This window comes from Bufo bufo, chromosome 1, assembly GCF_905171765.1.
Source record: "Bufo bufo chromosome 1, aBufBuf1.1, whole genome shotgun sequence".
Lineage (NCBI taxonomy): Eukaryota > Metazoa > Chordata > Amphibia > Anura > Bufonidae > Bufo > Bufo bufo.
The window spans coordinates 804,163,056-804,187,676 of NC_053389.1; the positions used below are offsets into that span (position 1 = coordinate 804,163,056).

General features: G+C 45.2%; 1 long non-coding RNA gene across 1 annotated transcript; it reads right to left on the bottom strand.

Annotated features, from left to right (window-relative positions):
• Positions 1 to 9,398: 9,398 nt before the first annotated feature.
• On the bottom strand, positions 9,399 to 21,356 carry LOC120987264. The gene is made up of 3 exons (XR_005775972.1): positions 21,346 to 21,356; positions 14,965 to 14,968; positions 9,399 to 9,557 (listed from the first exon to the last, which is right to left on the bottom strand). It is a non-coding gene; the product is annotated as an uncharacterized LOC120987264 (long non-coding RNA).
• Between the last annotated feature and the right edge of the window lie 3,265 nt (positions 21,357 to 24,621).

Consider the following 24,621-nt stretch of genomic DNA (forward strand, 5'->3'; position numbering starts at 1 on the left):
ATAGAGGGAAAAAAAGACAGTCCCTCAGAACCTTTACATCAGACTACAACACTTGGCACTTAGTAGGTGCATTATAAACCAAGTCTATATATCACAGCCCAGAAGGAGTTTCCTCTTCCCCCAGCTGCACGAATGTCGTTATTCCTGCAGTGCCCACTCCATCGCAGAATTCCCAATAAGAGCTATGCCCCACAATCTGCTGGCTGCACCACAGACTTTGTAAGCTCGTACCCAAATACATTGTACGGTATGCATCCATGACCGCACCTTCTACATGTTATGGGATATTGATGTCACTTATGGCCAGCAAAACAAAACGCTACAAATAGGCCCTAACTATTTAAAGTGCATTTACATTGTGCCGATGAGCAGACGATTGTCGTAAAGGAAGTGGCTGCTCGTTAGTGGAGGTGAAAAGCTGCATATACATGCAGAGATCACCTCCGCTGTATGAGGACGAGCGATGGCTGCTGCTACCACTCATCCTCATACATATATATTGTTACTTGGCAGGAGATCGCTGTTTGGACAGCATGATCTGCTGCCCAAAAATGGTGATTTAGGTGTCTGCACCAACAGTCACTTCACCTAATGAATGAAAATTTTGCTCCGTCCTCGGATGATCTGCGGCACCTTTAGACAGGTAGATTATCAGGAAGGAGCATTTGTAGGGACGTTCATTCCCGATAATCTGCACAACAATTGGGCACCAAAGGGTGTATTAGACACCCCAATGCTGCAAGCGATTGTCAGGAGGGAAGCATTCCCTCACGGCAGTGGCCAGATAGCTAGCAGAGGACACTGCTGCTATTATATGCAGAGATGTCCTCAGCAGCATGGGGAAGAGTGATCGTTATGCCATCACTCATCCCCATGCAGGAGAGCAGTATGCCGGCGGCAGATCATGATTACACAGCATGGTCTGCCACTAGCAAATACAGATCTGTCAGCATGCCAAAAGATATGATTTGTCCAATGGACAAGCAATCGGAGGCAGTATTAGACTGCCAGATGATCGCTAACAAGCATTCATAGGAACACTCGTCAACGATTATTGGGCAGAAAGTCTGCCCGTCTAATATATATGATATTACAGCAGATTGTCGGGAAGGAAGCATTCCTTTCTGATAATCTGCTTATCACTAGCGGAGGAGACCTGTGCATTTACATGCAGCGATCTTCTCCAAAGCTTGGGGAACAGCGATCACTAATGTCATCGCTCTTCCCCATAAGGACTCGTTTGCTGTACAGGAGATCATGTTTACATGGCACAATCTGCTACTGGGCAATGATGTTTTTGGTGTGTACAAATGACCGGATTTCCCGATGAACGAGAGTTTTGCGAGACTGGTCTGGCTGTGGAAGTTGCGTCATGGGCTGTACAATTATCTGAGGAGTCTAACTGCTCACATCCGGATAGTGCTATGGATACTTTTCTACAAAGTGCTTTAAAATTTCTTGGCCCAGTGGATCTGGATGCAAAGCTAAAGCTTATACAACAATATCAGCAGAGAGACGCTGCAGAACGCCAAGCTGCAGAATTCAGCTTGCTAAAATGTCCAGGCAACCAGAGACCAGAGAGACTAGTTTTCACAGGCCACTGTTTTGGAAAATGATGGACAGTTTCTTGCAAGGATTTGAGAAAACCTACAGACAGTACCAGCTGCCCGCAGTCATTGGGCGTGGTACTTAACATCTGGACTGAAAGGAAAGACTTTGAAACCTTTGTAGATCTTCCCCCTGAACTGGATCAGGAATATGAGGCAAACAAAAGTGCCCTGCTGCAACATTTTAACATTTCCACAGAGGCTCAAAGACAAAAGTTCAGAAGTTGAAAGCACAATGCTTCTGACACCTACTGTGGACTTGTGGCCAAGTTATCTACTATTTTCCAACAATGGGTTGGAGGGGATGAAAATGACCAGCTTTGATGGACTAAAGGATGTTATGATTCAAGAGCAGTTCCTTACACTGAGCCCAGCAGATGTGAAAGAATGGGTGATGGATCGGGAACCTGATTCATTGGAGGAAGCCGCCCAGTTGGCGGATCAATATACTGCTATTTTGCTAAGCACTTATAGTAGTCTTTTTTGTTCTTTTTAGAGAGTTGACAGTACTATTATCTGAGTATCAAAATATAAAAGTGGTGGCTGTGTTATATAAATCACACCATCGCTACCAAGTGTCAGATTAGCAACTGTAAATAATTTACTTCTTAACTGCAACTTTCATGTGTTGGATTGTTCTTATATACAATTTACTTTGTTGCAAAAAATCTCTTCAGTTTTAGCTTATCCTAAATGATCCTCTCCTGCTCTATTAGAGCTACTCTACTATTCATAGTTCTTTTCTCAGCATTTTTTGGTCCTCTTTACATTTCTATATGCATCTAACACTGCTGGGGAACGCCTGCAGGTCGATCCCCTAGTTATAACAAACACTATAGTTATTTTATTTTAAAATAACAGAGCTCCCCCAACATGTTTCACCACAATGTGACGTCTTCAGGGGTTTAGAGCTCCTAATGTAAAGAGGACCAGTACATAGCTGAGAAAAGAACTATGAATAGTAGATTAGCTCTAATAGAGCAGGAGAGGATCATTTAAGGTAAGCTAAAACTGAAGAGATTTTTTGCAACAAAGTAAATTGTATGTAAAAATAACCCAACACATGATAGTTGCAGTTAAGAAGTAAATTATTTACAGTTGCTAATCTGACACTTGGTAGCGATGGTGTGATTTAAATAACACAGCCACCACTTTTATATTTTGATACTCAGCTATTAGTACTGTAAACTCTCTAAAAAGATCAAAAATAGCAAAAAAACACTAAAGATAAAAATACAACATTAAAGACAATATATTTATTTCTGTGTTGATTTTTAAATAGAAATAATAAAGGTTTACATTTTTATTTATGTAAAAAGGAAAAAGAAAGAATGTAGGCCTAAAACAGAATTAATTAGCCTTATGGCTATTGTTTTGAGTGCAGTGTACCCAATCTGTACATAATCGATCATAAGGAGCTCTAGGGGCGATGAGGTCCAGATGGCCTGGACAGGAGCTCGCTGTTCAGTACTTTTATTCAGCCCACAGGGCCGACACTTAAGACATGCCTCGGCCACCATGTCTGCCAGATCTGGACAGTATACCAGTCGGTTGAGCCACTTGAACGTTTTGTCGCTCCCAAAATGGGCGCCCCTCTCATGGACTTTCCAGGTAGCCTCCGGTCCCAATGACATGGGCATGATAATCTGTCACTGATACTGCAACTCTGATTGCAAGTATATGGTCCCATACAGGAGGCCCTGGGTAACAGTCAGCTTATTCCACTGTCTCAACAACTTTTGGCCCTCTGAAGTCACACGGGCCTGCTCTTCTGGCCGAGGCCAGATCTTGGTCCGGCCCCATTCTTTCACATTCCACAGGTGCTGACAGCTATTCTGGACTCCCTCCGAATCAGCCAACCTGTTTCCCAACACCATTGACATCCCGGACGCCACCCCACTTGAATGTGCCACGTCCTGGAGCCTGGGTAATCAGTGTCCTCCAGCTCTTCACTGGCATTCTGAGTCGACAACCCTACAGGGACTCGGGAGAGTGCATCTGCGTTGCCGTTCTCCCTACCTGACCGTAACTTGATGCAGTAACAGTACGTAGAAAGGCGAGGCAACCACCTGTGCTCAAGCGCACCGTTCTTGGCATTCTCCAGCTGTTCTAACAGGTTGTTGTCCGTCATCACGGTCACCTCTGCACCTGTCAGATACTCCGTGAACCTTTCGGTCATGGTCCACACCAGTGCCAGTAATTCCAGTTTAAAGAAGCTATAGTTGTCATGGTTGCACTCTGACTCCCCCAGAGACCGGCGGCCATTGGCAATGACTCTCTCACGTCTATCCTGGACTTGGTATAACACCGGCAGCGAAAAGCCCCAAGACTGAGCATTATCCCTGAGCAGCGAGATGATGATTTCCACCCTCTGCCCCTCATCACCAGAGGAATGGGGAAGTAGGCGAACATGGAGTTTGCAAGCCTCTCTAAAGCGAACAAAATTCTCACTACCCCCGGAGAACGTATCCAGGAGCGAGATCTGAGGCTCGGAACAAACTCCATGAACGCCAGCAAAACCAGTCACCTGAAACTGAGACACAGTTTTAAGGAGATCTGCTACCTCCAGCGAAAGACCTTGCAGATAGAGATTTGCAGATAGCTGGAACTTATAAATAAACGAGCGACTGGCTTGATCCCAAACTAAGGAGATTATAAGTGAGCCCTATAAAACCCTAAGAGCTCTCCCTGACTGCAATCCACATACAAGGGTCTCGATGGTAGACGATTGCATGCCCACGTACCTAAGCCTGTGTGACACCTGAAAACCCTATAATAGTGAGGGGACACGACCACTGGCTCCCTGCACTTAATATGGAGGGAGTCAGTGTCACCTAAAATCAAGCCAGCAAGCAAACACAATAAAGTAAAGGACTTATCTGAGCTAACAGCAGACACAGCCTCCAGCAGTGAACACTTCACACAGGAAGTAGTATAAACCGCAAAGTGAGGCAGTATGGGAGGGAATATAAAGGAAGACGATTATGTCTAAATAAGTGACACCTGGCAGAAGGAAAGGAGATGAGAAAGTGAAAACAAAACAAAGAACATCATACAAGAGGTAGAGAAGAACATCTGCTAGACCTTCTCACAGAACAGACATATGACAGACATATGCAGCAAAGGCTGCAAAATGAACTTTTTTGCCCAAAATGGGTGTTTGTTTAATAACTGAATATGACAGCAGTATATAACCCTTGAATTTCACACATGCTGATGCTGCAAGGCCTGAAAAGTTGTGTATTTTGCCCAAAAAAAGGGTGTTTTATTAATAGAAGAATATAACCCCAGTATATTAAGGGTGTATCTCACACACCCCCTGACCCACACTAGGCCACAATTAAAGATTTGTGCCCAAAATGGCTGTATTTCAAATAACAGATATAACCCCTGTATATAAAGGGTGTATCTCACACGCCCTGACCCACAATAGGTCGCAATTAAATATTTGTGCTCAAAATGGCTGTATTTCATATAACTGAATAGAACCACACTATGTAAAGGCTGTATCTCACAATGACATATGCAGCAAAGGCTGCAAAATCAACTTTTTTGCCCAAAATGGGTGTTTGTTTAATAACTGAATATGACAGCAGTATATAACCCTTGAATTTCACACTTGCTGATGCTGCAAGGCCAGAAAAATTATGTATTTTGGCAAAAAAGTGTTTTTAAAAACCAAGAAAATTATGGCTGTATTTCTAGCTTAAATTACACACTGACTAATAGAGATGTTGTATATTGCCAAAAAGTGTGTTTTTTTTACTAACAGAATATGAAAGCTGTATATAATGTTTGAATTTCACACGTCCAGATGCAGCTAGGGATGTAAAATAGTGTATTTTGCACAAAAAGGGTGTTTTAAAAAAAAACTGTAAATTATGGCTGTATTTCTAGCTTAAATTGCACTGACTAATCCTGCGAATGCACCAGATGTTGTATATTGCCAAAAAAGGGTGATTTTTTACAACCAGATTATTAGTGCAGTTTTTCAAGTTCGGATTTCAATGTCACAAAAGCTCAGATGCAGTGCTGGTGCACTGAGCTTGCATAAAATATTATTTTTCGGTCACTGGGCTCAGGGCAGGGTAAAAAGATTGTGCCCTGCACCCACACAACACAATCTATGTAGATCGCTGAGTTAGATTCACATTCTAAACAAAGATTCTCTCCTATTCTCTCCCTGAAATCACCTGCAGCATCCTCTTCCTACACTAAGCACAGCAGAGTGACGTGCAGCGCTACGTGACTCCAGCTTATATAGAGGCTGGGTCACATGCTGCACTGGCCAATCACAGCCATGCCATTAGTAGGCATGGCTGTGATGGCTTCTAAGATCAGACAGTTAACCGCTTGTTGATTGGCTGCTCTGCAGCCTTTCAAAAAGTGCCAAGAAAGCGCCGAACACCGAACCTGAACCCAAACTTTTACTAAAATGTTTGGGTTCGAGTCCGGGGTCCAAAAATCCTAAAGTTCGGTACGAACCCAAACTTTACAGTTCGGGTTCGCCCAACCCTAAAATATATGTATAAACTATAAATATAATAGGTGTAAGTAGATTGGTATAGATATCTCTATAATCTGTTCATTTATTTGTACACAATTTGAACATGTTTTTTACATCTATTAGTATATTTACTGAAGGCATAACCAGAACAATGTGAGGATCCATTCCACTTTTTAACAGAATCCCAGAGAGTAATCTACTCCACCCATGTTTTTGGGTATACATAGTAGCGATATATGGATTACTGATCGGAGCCACTGAGGAAGCAGCTGGTTTCTCTGAACGCGTATGGCAAGAATACAGTAATCCAGAGAGACCCCGGTACTGTCAGAACCTGATGCAGCAACATAATCCCTGATATAAAGAGCCAAGGCATACCGAATGACAGCGCGCTATATATATATATATATATATATATATATATATATATAGTAAAGGAGAATGGATCCAGGAGTGGAATTTGGCTAATATAGAAGACCAACTCCTGAGAAAGTCTACAATGCCGTAACATATAAACCTTTTGTAAAATAAGAAACATATACAACTAACCAAGTTATTTACTGAACCATCATTCATATTCATCAAAGGACATAATATATATATACCACAAATTACAATTACCAACATCTGAATCAAGTTATCTTTTTTGGGCTGAGGGGGACTTCATCGGGCAGTTCTCGGAACTGCCTGCTCCCGGTGACCGCATGTGATTTCAGACCGGCTCCCGGCACAGGCACAGGTAAGGGCTTACCTGTGCAGGGCCATCTTTAACAAGGGGCAAAAGGGGCAGCTGCCCCGGGCTCAGTTGCTCCTGGGGGGCCCAAGGCAGTTGCCTCTTGAGCCCTGCTGGCCATTGCCCTGGGTGTCAGGCTGTCAGCTACACAGGGGGTTGCTGCCAGGCCATGCCTGCCTGCCGGCACTCCAGGCAGCGAACTGTGAGAGCTGTGATTCTCTTAAGGACCTTAGATGACATCATCACCATGTAAACAGTAACCCAGCAATATTACTGGTCACATGGCTATGAGGTCATCAAAGATCCTGTCCACCAGGAGTGTTGCTGCAGGAGAAGTTTGCCAGACTTGTAGAGCTTTTTTGTGTGAAGATTACATCAGGAAAAGGTGACAGGGGCTGTTATACTAATATACTGTAAGCTACTTTATACTGTCGGGGGCTGTATATTGTGGGGTATACTGGGTGTTATACTGCTCTACTGCATACTATGGGGTGCTGTATACTGTGGAGTGCTATACTGCTATACTGTATACTATGGTGTGCTGTATACTGTGGGGTGCTATACTGCTCTACTGTGGGGTGCTGTATACTGTGGGGTGCTATACTGCTCTACTGTATACTGTGGGGGCTGTATACTGTGGTGTGCTATACTGCTCTACTGTATACTATGGGGTGCTGTATACTGTGGGGTGCTATACTGTTCTACTGTATACTATAGGGTGCTGTATACTGTGGGGTTCTATACTGCTCTACTGTATACTATGGGGTGCTGTATACTGTGGGGTGCTATACTGCTCTACTGTATACTATGGGGTGCTGTATACTGTGGGGTGCTATTCTGCTCTACTGTATACTATGGGGTGCTGTATACTGTGAGGTGCTATACTGCTCTACTGTATACTATGGGGTGCTGTATACTGTTGGATGCTATACTGCTCTACTGTACACTGTGGGGTGCTATATTGCTCTACTGTATACTATGGGGTGCTGTATACTGTGGGGTGCTGTATACTGTGAGGTACTGTATACTGTATACTGTGAGGTGCTGTATACCGTGAGGTGCTGTATACTGTGGGGAGCTGTATATTGTGGAGTGCTATACTGCTCTACTGTATACTGTGGGGTGCTATATACCATTTAGTTTCTGTATACTGTGGGGTGCTATACTGCTTTACTGTATACTGTGGGGAGCTTTATATTGTGGAGTGCTATACTGCTCTACTGTATACTGTGGGGTGCTGTATACTATAGGGTGCAATACTGCATACTGTGGGGTGTTGTATACTATAGGGTGCTATACTGCATACTGTGGGGTACTCTATACTATAGGGTGCTATACTGCATACTGTGGGGTGCTGTATACTATAGGGTGCTATACTGCATACTGTGGTGTGCTATATACTATAGGGTGCTATACTGCATACCGTGGGGTGCTGGGGTTCACTGTAACACTAGGGTGAGCCAAGCCCCGGTCTCCTTCCTGCAGAGCGGTGCCCACTTTCAGCCTGAGCCCAGCTGCCCCGAGCACTGATCCTGAGCCGCTGGAGTCGTCAGAACTGGAAGTATTTACAGTCATTCACTGGACTCTACCAGGTATATGGATTTTTTTTGTGTGTGTTGTGGTGGAGGGCATGATTGCATGCTAGGGTGTGGGAAGGCAGGATCCAGGGGGCCCAAGTAAATTTTGCCCAGGGTCCAATCAATATTAAAGACGGCCCTGTACTTGTGCATCGCTGGACGGGTGAGTCAAGATGGCAGCCCGCATGTGTTCGCTGGCCATCACTGGTGACAGACACATTGCCAGCAACACACTGTTTGTCTCTTGGTTGGACAGGTGATGAAACCGCCCTAAATTAGGGCATTTAAGATACACTCTGGTGTTCCTAATCAATGTACCCTCAGGGGGTTAATATCCACGCGTGGTTGAGAGACTGGATACTGACACAGAAGTTGGTCAAAGCAATCTCTAACTTTTATTACATGGGGTAAGCCGTATTATACATCTTCAGAAGAGGGCAGTCCTCTCTGAGGCTTAAACATTGTTTCATTGGTCAAAAAGGAAAAAGTGATAAGAGAAACAGAGATAACACTTCAACATCTGCGCAGTGAGTACCACTTTGGAATGTGAACTAATGTAAACATCTAGGTGATCGCCATTTTGTAATGGCGGACAATCTAACAATAAAACTGCATACGTCATATGTGACACTTCAAAGAGGTGCTTCTCTATAGGCAGTGTATAATATATATATCATCAAGCCATATGATTGGCTTATGCATCTCCACCACACTCTATGGGACACCTGTATAAAGATGAGAAATCAGACACTGCCCACAGCACGGCACTTTGCCCCCCTCTCTCTACTCTCCAGTCTTGAAACAAAGAGAGGGGTGGGAGGAAGGCACTTTGAAAAGAAAAAGTTAACTCATTACAGTCCTAGTTATACATAAAATATAGAATAAAATTCACACATCTTTAACAGTCCCCCCTTGAATTTCATTCTCTCCCTAAACCTAACCATCTGTCCCAATGCTCCCACTCCTCTTCACCAGCTTCCACGACAAGTCATTCCTAGCGAACAACCTCCCGTGACACTGGATTTGAGCAAGGGGAAGTCAGATGATCTTTCCCTAACCGGCGTTGACATTATATGGGGGGACTGGAGGTCATCAGTGCTCTTGATTTTCTGGATCGAAGTCTTCATACACTTCTCCCATCATCATCTCTGGTGTGGCCTCATCAACTGCCTTGTTGAACAATTTCTTTACACAGGGAATAATACAGCAGATAATTACAACAAGCAAAATCAAAACAACGATGATGATGATACCAATTTGCAACAACATCTGCTTCCAATTTTTGAACCAATTCTCTAGCCCTTCTGCCCATGAACTGTCTATTCCTGAATTCCTTTTTAATTCTTCTGATAATGAGGTCAATCCCTTTAAAGCACTCATGACCTGCCCATTGGGCCCTAGATTATCGGGTATGACAGTACAGCAGGTTTCTCCTATCATTTTGCAAACTCCTCCTTTCTCTGCCAGCAACATGTCCAAAGCCATTCTGTTCTGGAATGCCATAGTACTGGTGGGACCCAATTGTTCTATTATACCTTTTAGGGCATCCCGAGTGTAATTCACAAAGCGTTGCCGGTTATAGTAGATATAATTTATCCAATCCACATTTTTTTTTACCACAATTATTGGGAATATAGATTCAAATCCTGCTGCAACTTGATTCTGTGCCTTAAATTCATCAGGGACCCCCCTTGGGACTCCAATAGCATCTATATATACATGGGCGTCCAAACTACCACCTGGAATAGTCTCCCGTTTTTCACTTGTCCCTATGTGCCCCTGGGATCTTGGAGACTGCTGTATCTGACTTACAACCTTCCTCCAATCAGGGATATCGAAAATATGGAAGGGCATCAATACCATGGCTAATGCACACTGACCATGCCATTGTACTTCGATTTTTGTTCTCAATTTCATGTCTGCACATATCCATACTATATCTCCTAGAGCCTGGGTTTGATTCACCAAATGGATTTTATACTCCTGTCCAGTGGTATTTACTATCTCACCACAATATCCTTCTGGGAATTTTACCATCTCCTTTCCTTCCTTGCCCTCTATCTCAAAACAAGTGTAGTTGCCCTTGTATATAGTAATACCAACTATCTTGGGGCCTTCATTAAGAAGAGGTTACTGGTTTTTCCATCGTTCACAAGCTATCTCTTTAGATGTGGAGTTGGTGTATAGGCCAAGGAAACAGGTGAACTGATCTCGAGGGAGATGCAGAGGAACGGTACCTAGGTGGGGCCGGGCTGCAGCACAAGTTATACACGCACTCCTATTGGCCTGGGCTGTAGTATATCTCACCCAATCAAGCCACACATTACGATCTGCCAAGCCAGTTTCTGTGACTAAGGTTTCTTTCACTGTGTAGGGTTTCCTTCCCTCCTGACTGCGAGCAGGGGGCAATATGAGGTTTCCAGGGGTTGGAGGGGGGCCAATGAACCTACTTGCCAAATCCTTTAGGTAGAACTGCCCCCAAGGTGCATAGTTTCTATAATTTGACGGGTATCTTCTGAGTACGTACATGCCCAGATCTGTCCTTTGTGGGTTCTGCAATGTTAGGGTCAGGGGGTAACATTTTTGGGGACCCTTGCAAGTTATAGTATTTGGATATAGCTGACAACTACTGGGCCGAGTTTTCCCCACATTTCTGTCAAATAAACGCATTCTATGTATCAGGTTCTTTCCCTGTTTATCCTTACTTTTTAAAGCCTTTTGGGGCCTATATCCCCAATCTTCCCCTGTGTTAGTGATGACATTAGACCAGGAGGAACAGTAAGAGTTACCTGCTTCAGTAGCACAGATATAGTATTGGAACAGTTTATACTCCTGTATGGTCATCAAATCATAACATCTGCAATCAGCAACATCACAGTAATCAAAGTCATATACTTGAAGCTCTTTGGTTAAGTTGACCCAGAAGACCAAAGGACTTCTGTCTGAATGTGGTTCCCAATAATGACATTTCAGCGGAGGTTTTGGGAACACATCTTTGTAGAAACATTTGTCTGAGCTTACATAACCCCCCCATATGATGAATAGAATGAAAAAGTATACCATCATTGTTCAGGAGGTGAGTTACTATTCGTGGTTCTTTTACAATGGGATGCGTGTATCCAGGTCTTTTTTCCCTCAAGTTTCACTGAGGTAGCTGTGGTGAGCAGTACTTGGTAAGGCCCCTCAAATCTGGGTTCCAGTGTCTTTCTGACGTGTTTCTTTACCAGGATCCAGTCTCCGGGCTGCAACTTGTGACTTCCAGGAATCTGTTCAGGATCTGGAATTGAAGAAAAAACTCGAAAATGTAGATCAGTCAAATGTTTACATAGAGCAATCACATAATCAGCTAGACAGTCATACTGTAATGCAAGCTGTTCTGGAAAATACTGTCCTAGCTTAGGGGCACTACCAAATAGGATCTCAAAGGGGGATAGTTTCTCTTTTCCCCTGGGAGTATGGCGAACACTGGCCAGGGCAATTGGAAGGGTTTCTGGCCATGGTCTGCCAGTCTCTTGGGCCATCTTCAGCATCTTTAGTTTCAGAGTGCCGTTCATTCTCTCTACTTTTCCGCTGCTTTGTGGTCGGTATGTTGTATGAAAGGCCAAGTGCTTTCCCAGAGCTGTCTATATTTCCTCTGCAATGTCCGCAGTGAAAGCAGTCCCTTGATCACTCTCGATCACTTCAAGTACCCCGAACCGGCAAACCACTTCGTTCAACAACTTCTTCACAGTAGTTTTCGCTGTCTGGTTCTTCACGGGGTAGGCTTCTGGCCATCTAGAGAACATGTCTACAACCACCAAAGCATAATGGAACCCCTGTGCAGGGGGCATTTGGATGTGGTCGATTTGGATCCTTTGGAAAGGGTACAAGGGTTTTGCTAGGCACTTTGTGGGAACCTTCTCCAGCTTCCCTGGGTTGCACTTGGGACAGACCATGCAGCTGTTCACATATCGAGAGGTGTAAGTGGAGATGGCGGGTGCAAACCATATGGAGGATATGAGATTGTTCATGGCTGTCGTCCCTAGATGTGTGGGTCCATGGGCCCAACAGACTACATTTGGATATAAACTTCTCGGTAGGCACAGGAGGTGGCCCAATCTCCATATTCGATCTTCATCTGGGCTAGCATTTTTCCGAACCCACACCTCATGCTCATCATCTGTAGCCTCACATTGTCTGTCTTCCAGGATATCCTTAGTGATGAACAATCCCTTTGGAATTCCACCTTCTTTCCTGGCCACTTAACCTGGAGCGAAAGCCATTATGGTGCTGAGATCCTTCATTTCCCTCACTGCCGCTTCTTTAGCTGCCTTGTCTGCTAGAGCATTCCCCTCGGCCTCTGGAGTTTCCGCTTTTGAATGAGCTTTGATCTTCAAAATTGCAGCTTGTATGGGAGGCTCAGGGCTTCCATCAGGGCCTGCACAGCTTCCGCATTCTTCACAGGTGTGCCTCCTGCTGTCAGACTACTCCAAAGGCATAACGTGAATCAGTATAGATGTTTGCAGTTTTCCCTTCTGCCATCTTGCAAGCCTCAGTCAGAGCTATTAATTCAGCCTCCTGTGTTGATTTATTCGGTGGAAGGGGTTGTTGCTGTAATACTGTTTCCATTGAGGTAACTGCATATCCTGTGGGGAATTTTCCTGTTTCATCTGCGTATCTAGATCCATCCACAAAAAGTGTCAAGTCCGGGTCCAGAATAGGAGTTTCTTTGATGTTCCATAGGGGCTCAGTTTCTTGTTCAATTAATTGTAGGCAGTCATGGGCTTCCCCGTGATAAAACTCATCATCTGAGTATGTGGCATCGATGTTGTCGTCCTTCCCTTCTTGAGACCCCCCTTGAGGGAAAGGAAGGAGTGAAGCTGGATTGAGGACATGGCATCTGCCGATAGTGACCATATCCGGAAGTAAGAGAGAACACTGCATTCTGAGACGTCTAGCTGCAGACAAGTGTTTTGGCTGAGTTTGCTGAAGGATGGCTGATATGTCATGAGGGGCCAGGATTTGAAGTGAATGACCCAGGACAACATCAGCTGTTTTGTCCAATAACAAGTGACATGCATGAATGGCTCGGATACATGATGGACTTCCTCTGGCCACTGGGTCAAGCCTGGCAGAGTAGTCGCCCAGAGGGCGACTGCGGCCTCCATGTAGTTGAGTTAGCACACCTGTGGCATATCCTTGACGTTCCATGACGTAGAGTCTGAATGGTAAGTTGTAGTTCGGGAGGCCCAAGGCTGGAGAGGATATGACTGCTTGTTTTAATAGTTCAAAGCATTGTTTTGCCTCAGAGGTGAGGTAGAAAGGCTGAGTAGGAACACAATCATACAAGGTCTGCATGAGGATTGAAGCATCCAGAATCCATGGTCGACAGTATGAGATGAGTCCTAGAAAGGCTTGAAGTTGTTTTGGTGTTGTAGGCTCAGTCATCTACATAACCGCTGTCTTCCTATCTTCAGTCAGGTGTTTAGCCCCAGTGCTGAGACAATGGCCCAGGAAGACCACCTTGTCCTGACACCACTGTATTTTCGCAAGACTGACCTTGCATCCTTGTTGAGCCAAGAAGAGTAGTAGTGCAACAGAAGCTTCTCTGCATGTTTGTGCAGTGTCAGCACACAAGAGTAAATCATCCACATATTGTAGGAGTGTCACTGTATCATGCTCCATTCTCCATTCATCCAGTATGGAAGACATGGCTTTACTGAACTGAGAAGGACTGTTCTGTGCTCCTTGGGGCATGACCGTCCAGGTATATTGGCATCCAGCATGTGTGAAAGCAAAAAGATATTGACAATCTGGATGAAGTGGCACTGAGAAGAAGGCATTTGCCAAATCAATTACAGTGAAACGGGTGGCTTCTGGAGGCACATATGACAAAAGGGTATATGTGTCACGGGGTTCCGAAGGTGCACTCGGTCCCCCATTGCCCGCAGACCTGTTGCTTAGCTTTTGGAATGAGGTTCTGTGTTTGACCTCATTCCCAGTGCGGCTTTACTAGCTGGGTGGCTCCCTGCTCCTAGTCTGCCTTGAGCGCCGAGCTGATCACTCGGTGCTCAATTGGTTGGTCTGTCGGTCATGTGACGCTGGCCACGTCACATGACCCTCACTCCCCACTATAAATACAAGCAGCCTGCTGGCTACAGGTTGCCTGTTAATTTCTAGGTTCCTGGCTATTTGTTGGACTGCTGAATACTTACCTGATCCTGTTCCCTGACCATCCTTTTGCCTGCTCCTCCTGTACTGCGCATCCGTCCTGGTATTGTGACCTCGGCTCCCACCTGACTACTCTCTTAGGACTCCTCTTGTACTTCTCTGCTCTCCTGGTATTTATGATCCCGGCTTCTCCTGACAATTCTCTGCTTGCTCCATTTGTACTTTGCAGCTTTCCTGGTATTGACTCGGTCCGTTCACGTCCTGTTGTTTGTCTGTCTGTCATCCCTGCACTAATTCCAAGTTAGGGATTGCCGTCCAGTTGTCCCCTGTCAATAGGACTCGCGAGGCAAGTAGGCAGGGCCAGGGGTAAGGGTGGAGCGCAGTGGTCACTTCCCTCCCCCCTGTGTGTGTGTGTACGCGACCGTTACAGATTAACAGGCCCAATAACCACTGTATTATGAATCCTCTGGTGACCCTGACTGACCATGTCTCTAATCTGATGCAGATGGTGCAGGAGTTAGGGGAAAAACTCAGTTCTTTTGAGTTAGGGCAAGGTTCTTCCACTCCTCAGGCCTCCAGTCCGCATTTTGAGCCCCAGATTAAGCTCCCAGAACCCTTTTCTGGAGACCGGAGGAAGTTTCTCTCTTTTAAGGAGAGTTGCAAACTTTTCTTCCGTTTGCGCCCCGTGTCCTCTGGCCCCGAGAGTCAACGCGTGGGCATTATCATTTCCCGATTACAGGGTGATCCCCAGGACTGGGCGTTCTCTTTACCTGCTGGCACCAGTTGTTTATATTCTGTGGAGGGGTTCTTTCAGGCTTTGGGTACCCTCTATGAACCAGACAGGGCTCTAGTAGCCGAGACGGCTCTAAAGGCACTGGTTCAGGGCAATTTACCAACGGAGGATTATTGCACCCAATTCAGAAGGTGGTGTGTACCCTCAGGATGGAACGAACCAGCCCTGAAGAGTCAGTTCAGGTCAGGTCTGTCTGATAAATTAAAGGATCTTCTGGTCAGTTATCAACTTCCAGAGACCTTAGAGAAGATGATGACCCTTGTTGTCTGACTTGACCGACGGGCCAGAGAGAGACGACAGGAACAACAGTTCTCTTCCCAGATGGTGGTCCAGCCAGAGGCCTATCCCAGAGACAATGCTGAGGTCTCCACCGAGGAACCCATGCGGGTTGGCATGATCCGAGGGAATCTTCGCCGCAGACGTGGAGAATGCTTTTACTGTGGAGATCCTGACCATTGGATCAACCAGTGTCCTAAGAAGGTCCTCTCTGTCAAGTCTCCTAAGACAAGGCAACCTAAAGACCACGTACACCCTGAATTTTCTAAATGTAAGCTTTCGGTACCCATTACGATTTCTCTGGGAGTAGATAAATGGCCGGGTAAGGCCTTTATTGATTCTGGCTCAGCGGCTAGCTTTATTGACTCTGAGTATGCTGTAAGATTGGGTATTCCTATGTTTGCCTTACCAACTCCTATCCATGTCATGGCTATTGATGCTACTCCTCTTATTGGTGGTACGATGAGCTTATGTACCTCAGAGATTTCTCTAACCGTGGGTGTGTGCCACTCAGAGAGATGTTCGCTTCTAGTCCTGGAGAACCTACCTGCTGAGGTGGTACTAGGGTTGCCTTGGCTCCGACTACATAACCCCACTATAGATTGGTCCAATGGGGAGTTGGTGAGATGGGGGCCTAAGTGTGACTCGTGCTTGTCCGTGGTACAGGCTGGGGTCTCAGTAAAGTCTGATACTTTACCCTCTGTTGTTAGAGAATATTCTGATGTATTCTCATCAGCAACCCAGGAGGTTCTACCCCCCCATAGACCTTATGATTGTACCATAGAGCTAGTAGAGGGGGCCAAGTTTCCTAAAGGACGAATTTATAATCTTTCTATGCCCGAACGCAAGGCCATGGAAGATTATATTAAGGAGAGCCTTGGTAAAGGGCATATTAGACCTTCTGTCTCTCCTATGGGGGCGGGGTTTTTCTTCGTTAAGAAAAAAGATGGTGGTCTTAGGCCATGTATTGATTACCGCAGATTAAATAAAATCACTGTCCAGAATAGATACTCCCTCCCATTGATTCCAGATTTATTTAACCAGGTTCTGGGGGCAACCTGGTTTTCCAAAATTGACCTGAAAGGGGCATACAATCTAATCCGAATCAAGGAGGGAGACGAATGGAAGACGGCGTTCAATACTCCGGTAGGACACTTTGAATATCAAGTGATGCCTTTTGGACTCAGCAATGCCCCAGCTGTGTTCCAAAACTTCATGAATGACATTCTTAGGGAGTACTTAGGTAAATTTGTTATTGTCTATCTTGACGACATTTTGATATTCTCTCCTGACTTCGAATCCCATGTGTCTCATGTTAAACAAGTATTAGAGGTGTTAAGGGAGAATCAGCTATCCGCTAAACAAGAGAAATGTGTCTTTGGTGTACAGGAGATTCTGTTTCTAGGGAATGTTGTGACTCCTCACGCCTTCAAGATGGATCCTGGTAAGGTACTAGCAATTAAGGAATGGGTAAGACCTTCATCCTTAAAGGCCTTACAACGGTTCTTAGGTTTCGCCAATTACTATCGTAAATTTATTATGAATTTTTCCGTAATTGCTAAACCGTTGACCGACCTTACTAAGAAAGGGGCGGATTTGGAGAATTGGTGTACTGAGGCCATTTCTTCATTTGAAAAATTAAAAAAGGCATTCAGTAGCGCTCCCATTCTGATCCAGCCTGATCAGGAGAAACCTTTTATTGTGGAGGTGGATGCGTCCGAGGACGGCATAGGAGCAGTCCTTTCACAAGGTCCTGCTAGCCTTACTAATCTGAGACCATGTGCCTTCGTCTCCAGGAAATTCTCTCCAACGGAGAGAAACTACGACATTGGGAATAGGGAGCTGCTGGCCATTAAATGGGCATTTGAGGAGTGGAGGCATTTCCTAGAGGAGGCAAGGCATTGTGTAACTGTTGTCACTGACCATAAAAACCTTATGTTTCTTGAGTCTGCTAAGAGGTTGAATCCCCGTCAAGCCAGATGGGCTCTGTTTTTTACTCGTTTTGATTTTTCCATCACGTTCAGGCCGGGAAGTAAAAATGTGAAGGCGGACGCATTATCTCGGAGCTTCCAGGCTTTTCAACCTACTGAGGTACCACCTGAATCCATCCTACCAGCAAAAATCTTCTTAGCAGCTCTTACCCAGGATATCTCGGCTCGCATTAGGTCTGAACAACATCTGGCACCGGTATCCACCCCAACAGATAAGTTGTTTGTTCCCGTACAATTTCGTCTCCAGCTGTTGGGTGAGTGTCACGATTCTGCCTTTTGTGGACATCCGGGTGTTGAGAGCACTAAGGATCTGGTTTCTAGATCTTATTGGTGGCCCACTCTAACTAGGGATGTCAAGTCTTACGTGTCAGCCTGTGAGGTTTGTGCCAGGTCCAAGACACCTAGGACTCGCCCTGCTGGTAACCTACGACCCCTACCCATTCCCAGTAGACCCTGGTCCCATATCTCGATGGACTTTATAACTGACCTACCGCTGGCGGAGGGTAAGACTGTGGTTTGGGTAATGGTCGATAGGTTTAGCAAGATTCATTTCATTCCCCTGTCTAAACTTCCGAATGCTAAAACCCTGGCGTCTATTTTTGTGAGAGAGATTGTTCGTTTACATGGCATCCCGGAAAATATTGTTTCTGACAGGGGTGTGCAGTTTGTGTCCAAATTCTGGAGGGCCTTCTGTCTAATTGAATCCTAGATCCCGGAACATCTGTTCCATCCTGTTAGCAAATTTTTCTACGGATTCACTTTTGTCCTGCTTCATATCTTGTATCTGAGTAGCTTGATCAGCCAATCTCCCCCTTGCCCATTCCTCCAACTTCTGACTAAACTCCTCCCCTGACTCATATGTCTTTAAGTGTTCTTCTGATGCATACGGTGGGAGATTTAATTCTCGCTGCATGGTGGGCCAGAAGGAGTCCCCTGCTTTGATTTGTACCAGCCCAGACAAGTCCCTCCATGCAGCTGAATGCGTCTTCCTTATCTTCTCTATTGCTCTTTGGAAGGGCATAGGGTGCAGTTCTGGATCCGGGAGTGAGTTCACTAAATTTGTGGCTTGGGTGGGGCTAAACGTAACATATTTTCCTCCTGTTCTATACACCTCACTGGACCTGGCTGTTGAGGTCTGGGCTTGTCGTGTTAGGATGTCTATTTGTCCAGACAGTTTGGCTACCATCAGATCCAGTTCCTTCTCTTTCTCTACTCTGGACATATCATCCAACTCAGGTGGTTCCTCATCTGCTGCACCTGTACTCTCCCTGTCCTCATCGTCTGTTCTCTCATTAGATTTTGCAGCTCCTCTCTTCCTCACTCCTCCTGCCCCCATCATGATTGGCACCACTGGTTTCACTCTTTGTGACACTCCCTTTTCTGGTACGTAGTACTGTAGGTGCCGTCAGCATTTATGACTGGATATATGGGTGGGCGCTGGCAGGGGGGGCATGGGCTGAGTTGTCTCCTGTGTTTCCCCAAGGGAGATGAGAGGCGGTACATTATCTGCAGCAACAAGGGGAGGGGGGCTGAGGGGTTTGCAGCCACTGCTATCAGAGAAGAGGCGTTACGAAGCATGGGGGCTCCACTTGCCAGGCAAGTGTTATGTGCATCTGGATTTTTCTGCCTGCATACATTACAAACCCACCCCTCTGGTCTCTGTGGGGGGGGGGGGGCACTTTTCAACAGGGGCTGCAAGCTCTTTTGTTTGTGAGCACCATGATAGGGTGGTGGTTCATCTGGTCCCACAATATACATATACATCTTTGTTTTTTCATCCCATCTTTCTGTCCCTCCAGTTGCCATAAATCGACTTGCCGCTCGGTGCCATGCCTGTGCTGCACCTAATAATCCTTCATCATTCAGCTTTCCCCGACATCGCTGTATCAGCCGTTTCAATATTTTAACATTCAATTCTCCATTTATATCACATCCTGCAATCTTCATTAACTTCTTATAACTTTTCACATGTTGACTTCCTTCTTCTCTCGCTACAATCTGAGGAGCAGTATATTCTCCTTCTCCATCTCCATGTGAGTGGGACTGGCCCATCTAACAACAGTATTTCAGACTGACACACACACAAAACAGAGGAGTGATCAGCACCTTTAACCCTTTCCTCTGCGGACAAAGGATTTACCCTCCCCACTGGTTTGCTCAAATCTGACTATCACGTCTGACTAGTCAGCCGGGACTCCCCGCACGTCTTCCCCAAAACCAGGGGTCAGGCGGGCTCCATCGCGTCTTCCTGGGGTCAGGTCAGGTAGTCTCCGCAGTCTTCCCCTTGATCAATGAGTCATGTGGAACTACCGTCTCCCTAGGGTCAGGTCAGGTAGTCTCCGCAGTCTTCCCCTTGATCAATGAGTCATGTGGAACTACAGTCTCCATGGTCAGGTCAGCCGGAGTTTCTTTGTCCCACACCTCAGCGCTACAGCGCCCCCTTCCAAACCAGGAGGTTACTGTCCCCTCCCTTTGTCTGTGGTTTTACCGTCTGTGCTCAACTCACTCCTCACATAAATCACAGACACACACAAAACATATACACACCAGTGTGATCTATAAATTCAGACTATTGGTTCAATAGACTCCAAGCTTCAGCATTACAGCCGACTACTATACTTACATCAGTACCACCTCACAGCAGACTGAGCTATCTGAACATGACAAAGTAAATAGCAGAAAGGCAGATAAGATAAAAGTTTTCTCACCTTTCTTTGAGGCTGAAGTCCTCTCCCCTCTGCCGTTCGTCAAGCTCAGGGCCCGTCTTGTCAGCTGTTTGATGCTACTTCGCTCAGAGTCTCATCTGGGGTGCCATTTTGATGAAACCGCCCTAAATTAGGGCATTTAAGATACACTCTGGTGTTCCTAATCAATGTATCCTCAGGGGGTTAATATCCACGCGTGGTTGAGAGACTGGACACTGACACAGAAGTTGGTCAAAGCAATCTCTAACTTTTATTACATGGGGTAAGCCGTATTATACATCTTCAGAAGAGGGCAGTCCTCTCTGAGGCTTAAACATTGTTTCATTGGTCAAAAAGGAAAAAGTGATAAGAGAAACAGAGATAACACTTCAACATCTGCGCAGTGAGTACCACTTTGGAATGTGAACTAATGTAAACATCTAGGTGTTCGCCATTTTTAATGGCGGACAATTTAACAATAATACTGCATACGTCATATGACACTTCAAAGAGGTGCTTCTCTATAGGCAGTGTATAATATATATATATCATCAAGCCATATGATTGGCTTATGCATCTCCACCACACTCTATGGGACACCTGTATAAAGATGAGAAATCAGACACTGCCCACAGCACAGCACTTTGCCCCCCTCTCTCTACTCTCCAGTCTTGAAACAAAGAGAGGGGTGGGAGGAAGGCACTTTGAAAATAAAAAGTTAACTAATTACAGTCCTAGTTATACAAAAAATATAGAATAAAATTCACACATCTTTAACACAGGCAAACACATAACTGATCTCTGTATAAGGCCTCATGCACACGGCCGTTGGGCGGCCGTGGCCGTATTGCTGCCTGCAAATGGCGGGTTGGCAATCCACGGCCACCGGCCGTGTGCACCCCGCATCACGGATGCGGACCCATTCAAGTGAGATGCAGAACTGAGTCACGGAACGGAACACCGGAAGCACAACGGAGTGCTTCTAGGGTGTTTCTTTCCATGGTTCCGCACCGCCCAAAAAAATGACATATTTTTTTGCGGTGCTGACATGCCACAGACCCTTTCGAGTTGAATGGGTCCATCCTGCTGCACGGATGTTGCCCGTGCATGAGGCCTAATATACCTTTTTTCTACAGACTAATTTTAATATTTTTATTTGCATTTTATAATTTTTGGATGTTTGTGCTGATATTGATTCATTTTTATTTGATATAATAAATATTTTTTTGGTACAATTCCTGATGATCGAGTGCCTGTTAATATTTAAAATTTAATACTATACAGGTGAAACTCGAAAAATTTAGATATTCATTTATTTCAGTAATGCAACTTAAAAGGCAGGGGCGTACCTAGGGGCTCATGGGCCCTGCTGCAAGAGTTCAGCGTGGGCCCCCCTTCCCTCAGTGCTTTGTGACCAGAGGCAGGGATGCACAAAGCCTTCCTGCTGCCTGAGGCAAAAATCTAAATGCCCCCCCAATGCCAAATTCTTGACTTAAGCCCTTCCCTCCAGCCAGAGGTGTAACTTTTTTTTTTATTATTTATATTTTTATTGTAAATTTCAATATATAACAGAGGGTAACAGAGGGTAACAGGTTACCAAGGTATAGGCTTGCAGGCCATGTCAAATAAGATATGATACAGAGATTGTACACTTTCATTGTAAAAATTACAACATGCATGAGTTAGCTCACAGTACAGTCATCTGCAATTTGAAAAGGATTTATGATGAATATTGTGTTTGCCAAACTGAGATCTAAGAAGAGGACGACATGACCTGGCACGAAGGGTCTTAGATCTTCCATGTGGAATATAAGAGTCTCCTGAACAAGACGCTAATTGCATTGGGAGAGTGTGGTATGTATGTCTTAAACCATTTAGACAACTGTGGGATATGCTAAGTTGTTAGGGATCTGTGTTGAGACCACAGGGACCATCTCTTTAGGAACATCAGGTGTGTACGGGATTCCCATGACGATAGTTCCTCAAACCTATAGATCTGATCTATTTTTTGGGTCCATTGTTCTTGGGAAGGGACTTCGGATTGCAGCCAAAATTTAGGGAGTAGGAGACGAGCCGCCAGTAGCATCTGTGAGAATACCAAGGGTGGCTTAGCTTTCTCCTTTTCTTGTGAGAGGGACAGTAGAGCTAGCTGAGGGGAAGGTTGGATCGAAGTGCCGCAGATTCGGTTGGCAACTGAGAAGATCTCACACCACCACTTATGTATAAGAGGGCAAGCCCACCAAATGTGGAGAAAGGTTCCTCTCTCCCCATGGCACCTCCAGCAAACGTCCGAAGCAGACACTGAAAATCTTGCTGTTTTGTCAGGCGTATTGTACCATCTGGTAAGGATTTTATATCCATTTTCCTGGAGTCTAACGCAGCGGGAGGCACCATGAGGGGACTGAAGTAGTTTAGGTAGATCTTCAAATGGAATTGTAATGTTCAAATCAGTTTCCCAATGTTTCACAAAGGATGGTTTAGCTATCATTGGAGGCAGCCGCAATTTACTGTATATCAGTGAAATGAGTTTTCTGGGTGTTGGGTGTATTGAAATCAAAGCTTCCAACCAAACCAAAGGACGAGACAGATCCCCTATTTTAATATGTTGTTTTAAGTAGGCTCTGAGGTAAGCAATAGAGAGGAAGTCTCTCGGGTGGGGGTTGAGCAAGGCATTAGTTTCATTTAAGTCCATCCATCTTCCTATAGGGAGAACCAAGGAGGTTATAGGAGTTGAGGCGGAAATAAGTCCTACTGAAGTTGATTTCCTGAGGGTAGAGGGGGCTGTATTTATAACATCAGACACAGATAGGGTGGGGGAAGGGTATGGGATGGAGCAGTGTGAAGAGGATAACCACTTCCAAGCTTCCAGAGTAGCTTTAACTATTGGGTAGTGAGGCACTAGGCCAGGGAGAACCAGTCTATGACCCAGGAGAAGTGATCTAGCTGGTCCGTTCAAAATATCTAGTTCTATCTGAACCACTGCGGAGGAAGGGGGAGAACGTAGCCAAGCTATTGCTCGTGAAAGGAGAATGGCTTTCCCGTATAGCTCAAGGTTTGGCAGGCCAATTCCCCCAGCATGTCTCGGCTTAGTGAGGAGAGCAGATGAAAGTCTCGCTTTCTTTCCGCACCAGATGAAGGATCTGAACTTTTGCATAATCGAATCATAATAGTGTTTTGGTACAGTTATGGGGAGTACTTGTTGTAGGTATGTGAGACGGGGAAGTATTAAGGAAGAAAGGAGGTTTTTGCGACCAAACCAGGACAGAGTTGGGTTAGAGCGGGCCAAGTTATCAATAGCTTCAAAAAGCGAGTTTTTTAAGGGGGTGTAGTTAAGAGAGAAAAGTTCAGATACTTCAGGACTAATCTTAACCCCCAAATATGTGATATTATGGGAGGACCAGTTAAATGGAGACTCTCTCATCAGTTGACTTTTGGTTGTCTGAGAAATGCCTAAGCAGAGGACTAGTGACTTGCTGGCATTAATTTTGAAATCTGACAAGACACTATACTTCTCAAGGTGAGTCTGAATCCGGGGCAAGGATACCTTCGGGTTAATTGTCATCATAAGAACATCATCTGCGAAGGCAGCTATTTTTTGTTCCCTGCCTCCCAAACATAGACCTACTACCTCCCGGTCCAATCTTATGGTTGCCAAGAGTGGCTCAAGGGCCAAAATAAATTAGAGGGGTGAAAGGGGGCAGCCTTGACGGGTCCCATTTCTAATGGGAAAAGGGGAGGATAGGTTACCATTAACTAATACTGAAGCTGTTGCATGTTCATACATCGAGAAAGTAGATTGAACAAAGGAATCAGGCAAACCAAAGCCCAGCATTGTTTGCTTTAAGTATAACCAATTAACCCTATCAAATGCTTTCTCAGCATCCGTGCTAAGTAAAAGCATAGGGGAGGAAATTTGTTTGGCATGACAAAGAGTGTTTATCACTCTGGTTGTGTTATCCTTGCCTTCCCTGTTGCGGATAAAACCGACCTGGTCCCCATGAACAAGTTGAGGAAGAAGAATGGCTAACCTATTGGCTAACATCTTGGCCAGGAGCTTGAGGTCTATGTTTAGGAGGGAAATGGGCCTATAATTTGAACATAACTTAGCATCTTTCCCTTCCTTTGGAATAAGAGTAATGTGGGCCGCAGTCATATCTCTTGAGAGGGGAATTCCCTGGAAAGTCTGGTTACATACTTCCAAAAGATGGGGGAGAAGGAGTTCATGGAATTTTTTATAGTAAGCTAGTGGCAAGCCGTCCGGGCCTGGACTCTTTCCTGTCGGCATTTGGTGCATTGCTTTTTT